The sequence below is a fragment of the Uloborus diversus genome, chromosome 10 (genome assembly GCF_026930045.1).
Source record: "Uloborus diversus isolate 005 chromosome 10, Udiv.v.3.1, whole genome shotgun sequence".
NCBI lineage: Eukaryota > Metazoa > Arthropoda > Arachnida > Araneae > Uloboridae > Uloborus > Uloborus diversus.
Genome location: NC_072740.1, coordinates 101,400,474 through 101,416,500, shown reverse-complemented (window position 1 = coordinate 101,416,500; position 16,027 = coordinate 101,400,474). Strand labels below are relative to the sequence as shown.

The 16,027-nt window shown below is 33.7% G+C and overlaps 1 long non-coding RNA gene across 3 annotated transcripts in view; it reads right to left on the bottom strand.

The window, feature by feature from the left end:
* LOC129231558 (uncharacterized) overlaps positions 1 to 16,027 on the bottom strand; it is a 145,374-nt gene that overhangs the window by 92,648 nt on the left and 36,699 nt on the right. The gene's annotated exons all lie outside the window — the stretch shown is intronic.

Genomic DNA, 16,027 nt, shown 5'->3' with positions numbered 1-16,027 from the left:
TCTCATTCTGAGCTCAGGTGCAGATACGAGTTTTGTGTTTAGCACGACAGTACTGGCATCTGCTTTGCACTCTGAGCTGTCAGGCAAAAATATAGCCGGACCTTCCTCCTTCCGAGGAAACACACGTAACGTTTAAGGTATCCCCCCAACTGCGTTAAAATCGGCATTTTCGATGAAATTTTCATGAAAATTTTTATGGTTCCGTTTCGTAGTTATTAGCCTTCCAAAATTGTTTTGCTTTTTACTGTACGTGAATTACAGCTGGAGTTTTAGCTGTACAGTCGCACTCGCGTATAACGAGTGCAAACAGAATATTTGCTCGTTATAACCAATACTCGTAAAAAGCGAGTTCGTGAAAAAAATCATAAAAATTCATTATAGTTGCTTTTCTTTCTTCTTTTGTTCATTGTACAGTACCAAATAAGCTTTAAACTCGCTAAATGTCTCTTTCTCATGTCATTGTTTTTGACGAATGCACATGTATATGCATATATAATTTTTAAATGTTTCTTTACTACACAAATCAAAAAAATTACCACTGTAATCGCTTGTTCTCAGGATTTATGATTCATCACTAACTTTGGTTGACTTCGGAATGTTAAAGCAAATTTACCAAAAAAGGATAAACTAAGATCGAATCAATAGAAATTTTACGAATGACAGAAATATTGTTCGCTTTAAGTGGGATTTGCTCTTTAAAAGCGAGTTATGCAACCATAGATTAAACATTGTACCAACCAAGTCTTTCTGATTTCCTCGCTAAATCCGGGTTCTCGTTAAATCAGGGCTCACGGACCAGAAGTTGCGCTTAAATGCGTTTTCTAAAGAATGATATTTTTGAAGAAAGCTGTCTACTGTAACAATGATATCTCAAAACGTTATTTTCAGTAATATGCTTGCTGAATTTTAGAATTCAGTAGTATTTTTATGTGCATAATTTGAAGCAAAAGCTTTTTCTTCCTTTTAAGTACTTGCATAGGAAAAATTTTCAGCTCCTATTTCAGAACTATTTTCAGAAAACAAGAAAGCTTTCACAGCAAAACTCACATAAATGTCATGAAAATATATTCCTGCAAGTATTAATGTGTGATTAGAACTTATTTCTGTCTATAGCTGTTAGCGTAAGGCACGTGTTTTCGCTAATCTTTGTATTTTTTTTTTAAATAATGTGTTGAAAGCCTGTTTTTACATCCCCCCCCCCCCCACAGTTTTGAAACATTTTTAAATAATAAAATAACATTTTAAAAATTGTCTAAGTAATTTTTTTTTTTTTTAAATTTGTTCGAACTCAGTCGGATAGCTTAAACATTTACACAACGTTGACAACCATTTTGAAATATTTAATTAAACAAAGTGTGCTACCTGGGTAAGCACATACATACATTTATTTGCAGTCCAGTTTTAATAGAGTAGATTTGAAAATCGATAGTAGTATTGGTAGTTAAAAATCCACTATAATTTTAAAATCTGTTCGCGTCTGTCTGTCTGTCTGAAGATCTATCTACTCGAGAACCGCTGCGAATCGAGAGTCGAACGAGATACCGATCAATTCGAAATTTTCCAAAGAAAACAATAGGACCAATCTCGTAATTGTGCGACTTTAATTAGCGGAGATATTAATCAAAACGTTAATTAACATAACGTTATTCAGGAATTTTTATTTCTTTCCTGTTGCCATTTTGCATATGCGTGAGCAAATAAAATTCTAATAATTGTTTTAAGAGATTTTTTTGGCTGCTGTCCAAATCTTAAAACAACGTTTCCATTTAGAATTTCATTTTAAATAAGTTTAAAATTTATTGTCCTATTCGGACATGGCCTTTATTTTATCGTCTGTCCTTTTTTTATTTTTTACATTCAACGTTCTTAACTCTTTTCAGCATATGAAAGTTGTTTCTTTAGCTATGTTTATTGATTGTAGTGTAAGTTTATCATTCACCGGCCTCATATTTTGGTACACTTAGAATGTGCGACTAATTATGTTCATTTTATTGGAAATTTCCCGTCACATGGGTGAGTTTTCGAATTGTAATAACTCTTTTTCCTTCCTGTTGAAACACAGTTTGTATCGTTAAAAGAACATGTTAAATTAAGATTGTTTGGATTTCTTTGTGAAACAGATTTAAACAAAAAAGTTTGTTTTTAAGGATTTTAACTAAAGCTAAATTGAAATGATCACTCGGTATTAAATTAATGCTTATTGATAGTTATTTAGTCTTGGTGCTTTAGTTTCACGTAATCAACCAAAAAGTATGTGTCATTCTATGTAAAAAGCTTATTGTAATTGTACGTAAATAGTTCAGATATAGTCTAACAGATGTAATTCATTTTAACGTGAGCACATATTATAGTTGATAATGCATATATTTTCATCTTTTGTGCTAATTGAAAATACTCATAACTTGTATCATTGATAACTATGATTAACGTTAAAGATATTTTTGCCAAAAAAAAATTTTGGAAAAAAATAGAACCGACTTCAAAATTGCTCTAAAAAGGGAAAAATAATTTTATTCTTTAAACACCATCGATAATACTTTAAAACATAATTTTTGAAGTTGGCGCAAAAACAAAAAGTAAAATCCAGTGTAACCATGCTTCGTTCATATTTTTTTTCAGAAAATCATCCAAAGTTAGAAACGAAACATTTATATCGTTACTCAAAGATGCTGTTATCAATGCATAATGTATGTGGTAGTAAAGGAACTAGGCATGGTAAAATTTATAGTTGTAGTTGAATTATGGCGGTGAATGATCTGTTCTATCGTTTTTGCGCCAACTTCAAAAATTATGTTTAAAAGTATTATCGATGGTGTTTAAAGAATAAAATTATTTTTCCCTTTTTAGAGCAATTTTGAAGTCGGTTCTATTTTTTTCCAAAATTTTTTTTTCCATCCTTTTTAGTGTAAATGTATATATTTCTGTAAAAGTAAGAAGTTACCATCATGAAACTTTACCCTTTTTTTTCCTAAAAATGCTACATACTAAAAAAAAAACTATAAGCACATCTTAAACTTTAAGCGATTGACATTAAAAATGTATCTTTACCGCTTGAGAAAATGCCGGAATTTTCCAGAATCGGAAAGATACAGAAATCAATAGAACATTCGAGAAACAGTAGAAACGAAATCTTAGTAGAATTCACTTTGTCCTAGTCGGGATTTGAACCCGGGTTGCTCGCGTAGAAGGCGAGAATTCTTCCACTGAGCCACCGTCATCCACGGATGGTAAGCGCGAACTTCGTTACAATATTTAATCATTTAATAGGGAAATTGCATGAAATGTATGGTTTTTTGCCCATAACTTTTTTTCTAAAGGACAAATATGGTCAAACAAAGTAATGGGACCTAAGTTGAGCCATCCCCTATCCATTAAAGAAAGAATCATCAAAATCGGTTCACTAGGTGAGACGCTGTGAGTGGACAAACAAAAAAAAAAAACATACATACGGTATGAACTGATAACCGCCTCCTTTTTGAAGTCGGTTAAAAATATGCTCTACTGGTGTTTTGCAAACCTTGCATTACGCGTAATTATTTACTGCTTAGCGCTTTAGAAACTGATGTCAGAATAATACAAAAACATCAATTGAACAGCTCTTTCATTTTTTAAGTAGCCCGTGCAACGCCGGGCACGCAGGCTAGTAATCTATAAAATTTGTTAATTGACAATTACCGATAGTCTGACAGTACTAAACTTTTTTCGTAATATATAAACTCAAAAAACTAACGGAATTCCACGTTAGTACCCCTGATGACACCAATAGACTCCACAAATCAGAGCTAAATGCAAAAAATTACTTTTAGTATGATTACTAAAATTGAAATTACACTGAAGTAATTACATTTTGTAATAATACATTTAAAATATGTCTATAACCATTTTACTGATGACAGGACGAAAAAAAAAAAAACATTTCATTTATCTATTTAAACAAGCCCTCAATAAGCGTGTGTGTGAATACAGTCGAATTTGCTTATAACGAGCCCTGATTAAACGAAAACCCGGATTTAGCGAGAAAATCAGAAAGATTTGGTTGGTACAATTTTAAGTATATGGGAGAATAACTCGCTTTTAACGAGCAAATCCCGCTTAAAGCGAGCAATGTTTTGGTGTTTCATTAAATGTCTATTGACTTCTAGCTCAGCGTAATACTTCTTGGAAAAATACCTTCAATGCTCGGAAGAAAAACAAAAGTCAGATTTTTTTTTTTAATTTCTGTAGAATAGGAGTATTAGAAAATTCTGCATTTGCTGACGGCAATCTTATCATTTTCGATATTGTAGTTCAAACTCAAGTCAATGCAGATTAAAAAATATAGAAATCATCGAAAAGGATACAATAAAAAGGGGACATTAAGGCAGTTCAAAGCAAATTAAGTAGAAACGAAAAAAAAATGAATTATGAACTTTACGATTTTTTCAAACTCGTTTTTATGAGCACTCGTCGTTAAAACGAACAAATATGGCTGTCTGTTCGTGAACGTTATAAACGAGTTCGACTGTACTAGCATAAAGTATTGATAATACTGAGTATGGTAACTTGGCATTACCATCAAAATACACTAAAAGTTTCGCGAACACTAAGAAAAGCAAAAACGCTTGGTTTAAGTATTATAAATAAACTATTCGGAATAAAAGGGCGATAAAAAATCATTTTTCACTAAATAAAGCCATAAAGTGCTGCAAAAAGTATTAAACTCATTTTCTAAACGGAAGTCGATTTTGCTCAAGTAGTTAAGAAATTGATTTTCTTTTTACTCTCTCTCTCTCTTTGCAATTTGTCCCGCGACTAATCGAAATTTTGAATTCGTAATATATTTTTTTTCTTTGCTTCTCAGGAAATAGGATGCATTACTCCTACTTTGAGTGCACTACCTGCACAAGACATTATATTTTAATGGGCATTAAAATGAGTACCGCTGTAATAATAGTTTAACGAAAAAAACATTATAATTAGCTTTGTATTCTTTTTTAAACCGCCATATAAATGTTGTTTCTCAATTCCTCAACGAAGGAATTTTTAATAATTTATTCATCAGTGAATTGCACCACATGATTGTAAAAATGTACAATTCATTTTCTATTCGATCAATTAATTCTGAGAGAGAAAAAGTTAACTTTAATTCTATTAAGTTATGCATTATATTTTAAAGGGAACAGCAGATTTGAAGATCTATTTTCACTTTTAAAAATACCCAAATCGCTCTTAATGTTCAACTTGTATTTTTCTGATCCTAAATTTCAAGTTTTTACTTTATAAAATGAAATGTTTACTAAGTTATATACAGTCACTGACCAATGAATTACAAACCTTTGAGAGAAACTTCTTGCCTTACTTGCACTGTATAAGGATTTGGATGGAGGGAGTATCATGACATGGAGCATGTTCTGCTGGTATGGAAGCAACACCCTGGTGCTCTTCGAGGGTAAACTAACAGCCTTTCGATACCTAAATATACTTGCAGATCAAGTGCACCATGAAAAATTGTATTTATATCCTAATGGCGGTTTATTTAAAATATGCCAAAAAAATTACCACAACCGTTTAATACTTCTTTTACATAGCTACCGCTTTATTATTGCGTTTTAAGATAAGTGTTAAAACGCTGTCCTTTAATTTGATAAAATGTTAAGAACAGTTTCCCGAATAATCAAATACCCTGCTTTATAGAATAATATGTACTGGAACAGAGAGTGCGTTTAAGCGGAGCCAACAGTATTTGTAATTCAGCAGTGTTTAATGTATTACACTCACTGGCCAATGAATTAGAAACCTTTGATATATCAGATTGGGTCTGGAGGATCATGATATGGAGCATGTTCTGCTGGAATGGAAGTGGTGCCTTAGTGTTCCTCGAGGGTAAACAAGCAGACATGCGATACCTAGATATACTGGCAGATCAAGTGCACCCTGCAATGTTGCATATTTATCCTGATAGCGAAGGATACTTCATGGACGATAATGCAACTATACATCGTGCCAGAAGTGTTGAAAATTGGTTCGATGAGCATCAGTCTCACTTCCAAAACCCCCGAATCTTAATCCTATAGGAAATGTGTGGGATATGGTGTTAAGTTGCATCCGACAGCACTCTCCTCTCAGGAACATGTATTTTCGAAGAAAAAGCAAATACCAATGCCTATTTTTTTCGTCAAAAAATTGTACATTTAAACTCAATTGCTTTTGTTTTATTTATTTATTTATTTATTTATATTTTTGTGCTTTCTTCATCTTGCATACTCTTGTTCTTTATTGATGTTAAGTTCTGTTGTGCAAAAATACAAAACATTTTTACTGTACTCTATATATTTTCACTGTTTGATGTATCAATACAGCCAAGTGTTTGAGGGAAGACAATTATTACCTTATTTGTTCTTTATTTTAAACTTTTTGCGGCTTATCCGCAATTTTTATTATAAGCCGCACTTGTGTCACCCAATTTTGCGGATAATCGAGAGTTTACTGTATTGCTAATTAAAAGGAGCAAATGAATATATTAGAGGTACCGTGAAAAATAAAACAAAATAAATCGTATCTCGAACCCAGATATTTCTACTTATGTTCGCTACAGTTAAAATTACTTTGCGTCAAGAAAAATACTGGATAATTCCATTTTAACTAACTCTCAAGATTCTGGCTTTTGATAAGGAGACATGCTGGATTAACTTAAGTTGAAGTAGCACTGATTTCGGTTCGATCGTAACAGTCGTATTAAAAAACTCAAATAATTTAACTCTAAATTTGGGTGATCAAACAAAACGAAATGCTTTATCCGGAAATATCAATGGTGGCTCTAATCTGTCTGGGAAGTTAGTCTGGTAATCTGTCTATGGAGTTTCTGAAATATCTTTACAAAAAAGATTGCGTAAAATAATCTTTTGTTTCAGAAGCACTTATATAACAAAACTACGAAGGATGGAAAAACAAAAAAAGAGGAGCTAAAGGAACAGGCTTTTAAGATAGAGCATTTTTTAACACATTACATGTAAATATGCTAAATATGTCGTGATTGTTTGAATAGGAATCAACAGGTATGTGAAAGATTTTTAACTCCGAAATAATTGTACTGCAATGAGTTTGAAATGAAACAAAATAATGTGCTGTTTTTAAATTTTCTTTGAAACTAAAATAAAGACATTGCTGTAAAAACATGAAAATTTTGCAATTGTATCCTTTCTCCCCTTGACGTTATGTATGTTTTATTGAAAATTCTCATATGTCATGGTCAATATGTGCTCTCCCAGGAAACTTTTAACTTCAACTTTTTGACTATATTTTCCACAAATAAAAGCTACAATCTACGGAAAAGAAATCAATACGAGAAGCAAGTTTAACTAGTCACGTGGTCTATTTTACAAAAAACATCATGTTAACGGGGAACATAAAGAATATCAAAAAATCACATTTGTGGCAGAAAATTTTTTTCTCACGCGTCGAAGCAACAGTAAAGAAATGAAGCAAACATTTATTGAAATTTTTCGTCAATGAAGAATTCTGATGAAACTTTTTGCTCTCAGCTCGGAAGTGTCCGCAACTGAAGGGTATTAGGGAAAGTTTGGTAATTGGACTCAGCGGGCAATCTCGCTCCATTAAATAAATACCTTTAAACAGAACGACATTGAAAACTTTCAATTTGTACCCCCATGTATCGAACCTCGTTGTAAGTGTCCCGAAAAGAATTAGGGTAACGGCACCAGTAACAGACAATGGTCCAGTAACAGACAGTCGTAAATTAGGATTTAAATAATAAGAATATTTGGCTGGTAAAACTGATGTTGCTGCGACCCATGAATACGTTGCAACCATCTAGTGTTATCAGAGTGAATTTTAGGAGCCAGCTTGTATTTACAAGGCAGTGGTGGAAGGTTATGAACAGCCACCAAAAAGTCTGCTGGTGTTTCAGGTTCATTTGGATTTAATGACGTTTTAGATCTAAAAATAAAGAGCTTTTGTACATTGTAAAGAGAAAAGGGGAATTCTGTCCATCACTCATCCTTTCCTCATCGCATCTGTTACTGGGTACTATCAGACTTTTCAGTGTCTGTTACTGGAGGTCGGACCTTTTTTCAAAATTTAGGAAATAAAAATAGAATTAACTAACTCAGAGGATCCAGAAGTAGCCAAACGTTAGATGAGTTGTAGTTGCACGAGGAAAAAATAGTTTAAAATGCATAAGTACATCAAAATGCTCAGAAAATTGAGTTAACCTGAGAGCGATGTCTTAAGCATGTCTGTTACTGGTACCGTTACCCTACTCATTGTCCGAAGTAAACTTTTGTGACCTCACGCTATTGTTTGAAACAAGTCTTAATTGGTGTATCCCAAAATTCTACAACACTTTACTTGAATGTAAGAGTCCACTATTATTTTTTAATGTTAATTTACTTATAACATCTATATAAATATGAATTTAGCAGTATATTCGTGTTTAAACTTATACATATTTGTAGGGCTTTGTTGCGCGATCTAGCAGAATGTATTAAAATTTAACATGACGATGGATTTTATTGGCATGTGTGCTGATGAGTATACGGCCGTTAGCAGGTAAAAGGCAGTAACTGCAAATTTTTCATTTTTCATTTTTTTGAATTTTTGACATCGATTGTACCTTATCTTTATTGTACAAGCTCGCTTATTTGGTGTCTGCTGAAAGAAAGGGGCGAAAAAGACGTCTAAGTTCAACATTTCCCTATTGTTAGTATTGAATCCAAAACGCTTTTCTTCAAATATCTCGAAAACTCGTTTCGGCAGTTACTGCAGTTCACCTGCACACGGCAGTATACGGCACTGGTTCAAAGGAAAACATTGATGAGACGCAACTGTGTGATGATGATAATCACTCAAATAATTAAGCCGAAATCTGCTGCTTTTGCGACAAATTCGAGATGGATAATGGAATGTGGTTTTGTTACCACAATATGCGGAAAGTAGTCAAAAAAGTCTCATGTAGTGCTCATACACGTATGTAGTAGTGTGAACAGCTCACACAACTACGTATGTGACTTTTGTGGAACTTACATGCTCTATCCAAATTTTAAGCTCAATTACCTTACCATGTGTGGGCACTACCCTTTATCAATGGTATTTATATATACTAATATTATAAAGAGAGAGAGAGTGGATTTTTGTGTGCTTGTATGTTCGAGGTAATCTCCAGAACCACTGCAACGATTCAAAAATTCTTTCGCTATATGAAAGGTGCATTCTTACTGAGTGCCATAGGCTATAATTTATGCATATACGTATTCATACTATTTGAAAACTAATAAAATACCTTCGCTGCCAGTTTCTGCTTCGTACTGTTTTGTTCTTATATACGTAAAAATAAACCGCAACTGCATCGCATCCGAAATGGAAGAATGCTTGACAGTTCTCCTCTAACTGAATGCTGAGGGATGGGAAAATGTGAAAGAAAACAAACCGCAATGCCAGCATGAGAGCCGCCAAAAGCTTTACATGCATTTAAGGCTTCTGAAGGTGGTGTTTGTAGCATTCTATTAGCCTAGAGCATTATAAACCATTTAGAGTAACAGAATGTTTACACTTCAAAATTTAATTAAATGAAAAATAGCTAAGATTTGATTCGAGCAAATTAGTTTTTGAGTTCAAGTAGTGTAGATAGACGATAATAATCTGTATTTTTCTAAAAGCTGTAATTTTGCATGCATTTAGGGCTATCGTTTAAGGTTTTTGATTCATACTAAAATTGAAATGAGAAACATCTACTTATGAATTCAATTAAGTTCATTTAGTTTAGAAAATTCTCAACTGAATTAGTAATTGCACAAAAAATTACCGTACTTTCAAAGGTAAGAGTGAAAACAACAACGAACAAAAAACATTAGATAGGAAAGAATTTGACAAAGAGGAAAAAAAATTGCAGAACAATTCTTCATGATGACCGAATTTAAGCATTTAAAAACGGTATAATAGACAAATATAGCTGGCAAATATCCTATCAGAATGAAATTGCCAAAAAAAAAAAAAAAACATGGAGGCATGTGAAAAAAGCAAGTTTCACGAAAAAAACGAGTATAAGAGGTTGAAAAGCTTTCGGGGATTGAGAAAGACTCACTTCTTAGCAGAATACACAATATTCATCGTAATAGCTAAGCTGAATTTTGTCACATATGAATTCATTTTTAAAATTTGCGTGGTCCTACATACTTCCAAAGTCGTTTAACAGTTAATCCTGCCAGTCTATCAAGCAGTCAAGCAGCATATAAAGAACTCGGTCTTATAGACGACGACAAACCTTGGAAACTAACCTTAGTTGATACACGCAACTTTCTGACTTCGGTCCTGAACAACTGTTTTAACTTTTATGTCAGCTTTTAGACCCTATTGTTTTACGGCAAACATTAAAAAAAACTCCCTGTGATGACATATTGCAAGGAGAGCGCAGAAATATACGATTGTCGGTGAATGTCAAGCGATGAAAAAGTTGATGGCAACATTTGTGAATGAAGCGGACACTCAATAGGAGACTTATTTGCCACCGCTGCAGAGAATCAACGAAAATAATTCTATTAAAACATGATTGATACATGAAAATCAGGGACATAAATTAATGTTGATCGGCATACTCGGTGGAAGTGGAAAAAAATAAATAAATAATAAATTCAACACATCCAAAAATCAATCAACTGGCTTTTGAGATGTTTTTTTGTACGGAACGGCCGAGACTTTACTTAGAGGTATAAAAACTGACCATTCCACATTTAAACTACTTTGAATATCTCTTCCAGAAAGACTACGTATGTTTAACAGGAAAAACGAGCTGATGTGTGCATCACATGACTTCCTTTTACTCCAATTTAATGTCACTTCCCCATTACTGGCAATTTTAACGTCATTCAATAGTTTACTCTCTAAATATCACCAACAGTGGCCAAATTGAAACAGATTTAAAAAAAAGCCAAATTTGTCACCAAGTTGGCGGCAAAACTTGGCTACCAAAAGACTGGCGATATATCGCCAAGTATCCGCCAAATTATAACACCACTTGAATTTACATCGAAATTAATAATGATTTCCCCCCAAAATGGGGCAAAAGACCCCTTTAGAAACACCTGAATGAAACCAAAAGGGCAGGTGCACAACTAGGCCCCACTAGGAGTTTACGTACCTAATTTCAACTTTCTAGGACTTACCGCTCTTGAGTTATGTGACATACATACGCACATACATACATACGTACATACAGACGTCACGTGAAAATTCGTTGTAATTAACTCGGGAATCGCCATTATGGATATTTCGCGTGTCTATATGTTCTTAGGCACTTATCCACGTCTGTTCGAGTCGAAAAAAAACTCAGTATTCATTTGGGGGTGAGTAAAATCGAAATTAAGGTCGATTTTTAAGTGAAAATTTTTTCGCGAATACAATACTTCCTTTTTTTGTAAAAGGAAGTAAAAAACGGGCAATTGGGAGAATTCCTTTAATAGGGTACTCCTCAGGACTTCAAGCTTTTAAAACTAAAGGCGATATCCCAATAATTTTACTGCACAACTTTGATTTGTCTATTATATGATTTCGAGTAGTGTTCTTACAGCACCAGCAGCAGATCAATTGGCTCATAATCCTTGCATCCCCATGGTGTCCCTGTACGTTCCTTTTTCCAATTTAAGTGATTACAATGTCCAATGAAAATTTCTAATGCCATCATCTTCATCATCAAATGAAAAACTATACGATACGCAGTGCAATGTTATATACGGGAGGATTGTTATTTTTAGTGGGAATTATATGTTAGTATCTCTTGATCAGGAACTAAGGTAAATCAATTTATTTCAAATCTCATAAAAAGGAAACAAAACAATGCTGCTTATTATTAATTTTTAAATTAAATAGTACCATTATAATATTTATTAAAATATATAGGTTTTTTTTTTAACCCGAACTCGGTCTGAACGGGCCTCTAGTACATGCATAATCTAGAGTACTGGAAATGAAAAGTTCATAGTGTTTCAATTTATAGTTGTACAGACATGAATGCTGCCGTGGGCAGGTAAACGGCATGAGCCTTTTTTTCAGCGAAAACCAAATAAGAAAGCTTGTACTATAAAGCTAACGTACACTAGATGACAAAAATGCAAAAAAATGAGAAATGAAAAATTTTGCAGTTATAGCTCTTTACCTGCCCACGGTAAAATGCAGGTTTAACAAGAAACACGATATTTCTCGTGGAAATGGGTCTGTTGAGATAAAATGCGGATTTTAGTTTCTACAAAAATCAGGTTTTGATCTATAAATTTTGGGCCCCACTGCAAAAAAATCTCTAAGTCCCCTCCACAGAGGATAGCAGTGTAGGTTTGAAACGTTAACAGGTCTTAGTGCTAGTTTTTTCCCAATTTCTTGAACCGTTGAGCCCTTTAAGGACGTGCCCCACCCTCCCCGCCCGCGCTGTGGGGTCTGCGGGTATGCAGATAGGGGCCTGAAAAAGAAGTACATAGCACCGGGTCTAAATCAGTCTTTCTTGAGTAACAAGCCGATGGTAAAAATAACCGATCCTGATGCAATATGTGGACATTTTGTTCCACATCGGGATCGGTACAGGGGATCGATGCAGTTCCACTGCTATTAGTCAAAAGGTAGCATTTGGCACGGAACCTTGCAGCAATATTTTTCCGACAAAGTCAGAGACTAGTCCATCGTCCACGTTTATTTGATGAGTAACATCGCGTATTTGCTGACAACACGTCTCCCTTTAAATTTAACGCTATCAAAAGTTTTGTGACGTAAAAATGACGCAACTATAAAGAAGAATTAATTACGGCCGTTTTACGAACGTGTTTGCTGGTTTGTTTATTGGCTAGAAGGTAAAACTGTTACTCAAAACAATAAGGGATGCGTTGACTGCAATATATTTAGGAAGTTGTTACATTTGATCATTCATGCTATTGACTATCGAAACAAAACAATCTATATTTATGAAGCTCTTCATTTTCGATTTGTGTTCGTTTTTAGTGATAGTGGGAAGTGTATTGTCTTTAGTTACGCTTTAAACATGTTCCTACTGTTTTTTATACCACAAAGGACTGTCCGTAAATGATAATGCCCCCCCCCCCCCTTTTTTTAAAGAAATTTGATCCTTCCCTCCCCTTCCTTCGCCACATGTCACGCTGATTTTAATAAGTATATTGCTATAAAAAATATGTGGTATCACACATCTTGTTACCTTCTCCCTCCCTCTTGTCACAAACCGTCACAATTTTACTAACTCCCCCTCCCCTCAAAGCATGACATCATTTGAGGACTTCCCCTAAGTAGTGTTATGAAGCTTCTCAGTTTTAGGTTTTTCACAAAAAGTCAAATTAACAACTTCTGTGCCTAGTTCATTTCGGCAATATAAGCCATTATGCAAGCGTAGGAAGTAATATTAGCTAAAGAATTTTGAAAACTGTTTCGAATCTATGATATAACATAATATAAAAGGCAAAGTAGTCGATTCACTGACTGGTGAAAGAGTTCTTAACCGATTTATTAATCATCGTGTGATAAACGTGTGTGTTTTTTTTTTTTTTTTCAAACACGTTTTTACTTTCTCGCATTTCTTCAAGTGTAAAGTATTAAAAAAAAAAGAAAAGAAAAAAAAACAAGAAGACAAACCAAATTCAAATTTCCTTGCAATATTTCAATTTATTTGAGTGCTGGATCTTTTTTGAATGCATTGAAGTTATTTAAAACTAAGCAAAATAATCCCAACATTAAATTATAATCTGCATATGATTGGTCAACACATGACTTTCTTCACTCGTATTTCAACATTCCGCAGTTTTGCTAAGTACTCTGCAAAGGCATTCAGTTGCAAAATGTTACTTTAATTCCACTGAGATCCAGATGATAAATTTTCCAGTGATTCTGTATAAATAGTTTTCTCTGTATTTGCTAGCTTTTAATTAGGCAACTAGAGAACGAGCGGAACTAGGAGTGCTACTATAAGATTATAATAGTTTTGATTGATCTCTACACAAATGTTCATTAGCTTACTTAGTTTAGATGATTATTAATTATTTTCTACAGATCTGCAATAGGTAACCATTAGGTTTTTGACGTCTGTTCCGTATTGAAGGGAATGTGCACGGTAGGGGAAAGGGGGTCACAATGGGACACATGTGCTTTAACTTTATAACCAGTTTTTAAATCTTGTAGTTTTAAATCTTGTCGTTTAAAAACTGTTTTCCTGCACTATGTATATCTCAATCTGTATTTAATTATGATAAAATGTTGTCGTAATATAGATGATTTTTTATGCTTTCCTCAATGTGCTACTGTACACTATTCCCTGTCCCGTTGTGCCACCTAACGGTTTAAAATTGGGACAACTTGACTACATGTAGATTATTATTATTTTTCTTTAAAGAGCAAAATAAAGATACATTTTGAAGAAAAAAAAAGCTAGAAGTCGTTCTCTCTCTCTCTCTGAATAATCTTTTCCATTTTACATTTCTCTTAATCTCTTAAGCTAAAATGAAAGGGACTGCGATGAAACAAATTAAAATTGTCAAACTTTAATCGCATACAAAGTTATATTTCTGCATCTGTCTTACTTTATTCATTGTATTCTTAGAAACAGCAGCAAAATGAACCGATTATCGTAACTACCCTGTATTTATTTTATTCTTTTTTTTTTTCAGTTTTGCGTTAAGTTTTTTTTTTTTTTTTTTTTGCATTAACATTAAGCAGTTCTATAGAGCTTCACTTCATACTTCTATAGAGCTTACTTGCGAAGGATACCCAACTGCTGTTTAGGAAGTTCACTATTCATACACTGCCCCAAAAAATTGTCTATTTCCACCACTTTATACGTAAATGAGTATAGGGGCTGTCCACAGATGATGTCACACTTTTCTTCCACATTTTTGACTCCCCTTACTCTTTGACACAAAGTGTCACACTTCGCCTTCCCCCTTCCTCCCTCCTAGTCACATTTTACACTTTTTTTGGGCACATTTTTATAAAAAAAATGCGTAATGTCACACTACTTGAACCCTCTCCCGTCTCATAAACTGTCACAATTTAACGAGCTCCCTCCCCCTTAAACATGCCATTATTTGGGAACAACCTCATAGTGAAAGCATTTGAACTTACGAGAAAACCTTAACTGGTAGGACATCTTTTTTTTAACGTTTTAACATAAGGTGGGTTTGTAGCCCAAAATTATATCGTCGCTTCATCAGCAGTAACATATCTAACCCCGATATCCTACTGCTGCTTTTAGGCAACGAAATTCTATGTACTATATTCCCTAAAATTTAACAAATTAGAGTATGCAAATTTCAATTGATATAATTACATAAATACAACTGAAGGAACACCATAAGTGGCAAATACGCATATTCATATGAATCCATACATCGCCTTTCGGCAACAAAGTGACACAACTCAAAAGTTTGGAAAAACGTACTAACTATTGATTTGCCACAAAACGCGCACAAAGTTAACTTACTTAACTGATGCATGTTGCCGTAAAAGAGATATAACCTAAAGTGACACATTATTAAAATTATATAATTTAGAATTAAAAAAAATATGAACTTCAAGTATGCATTGTTGGTTTACACATCAAAAACTAACCAATAAACTTCGCATCATAGTTATTTTGCAAGTATTGTAATATTTAAGTCTAAATCACTTAAAACTACTATTGAGTATAACCATGATTTTATCAAACGCTGCTTTTTTTTTTTTTTTTTTTTTTTTTTTGAGTTCTGTCATTTTCGTTGCCGGGGTGCAATAAGTAAACATTACAAAACGTTTCAATGCAAAATTCGAAATTTTTTAGGTTGAAAGACACTCCACCTCACCAGCAGAAAGCGTGAAATTTAGCGAAAATTTTCTTAAATCCATAATAAGCGAAACAAAAATTATTATAAACTAATACTAACCCAATCTCCAGTCTATGAACGACTTGATCCACTTTTGCTCTGAACGCCTCATAAAATAAGAGCCCAAAATGCATTGTGTTTAATGAAACGTTCAGAGACGCAGTTCTCTGAGTTGATTCACTTTAGCTCTG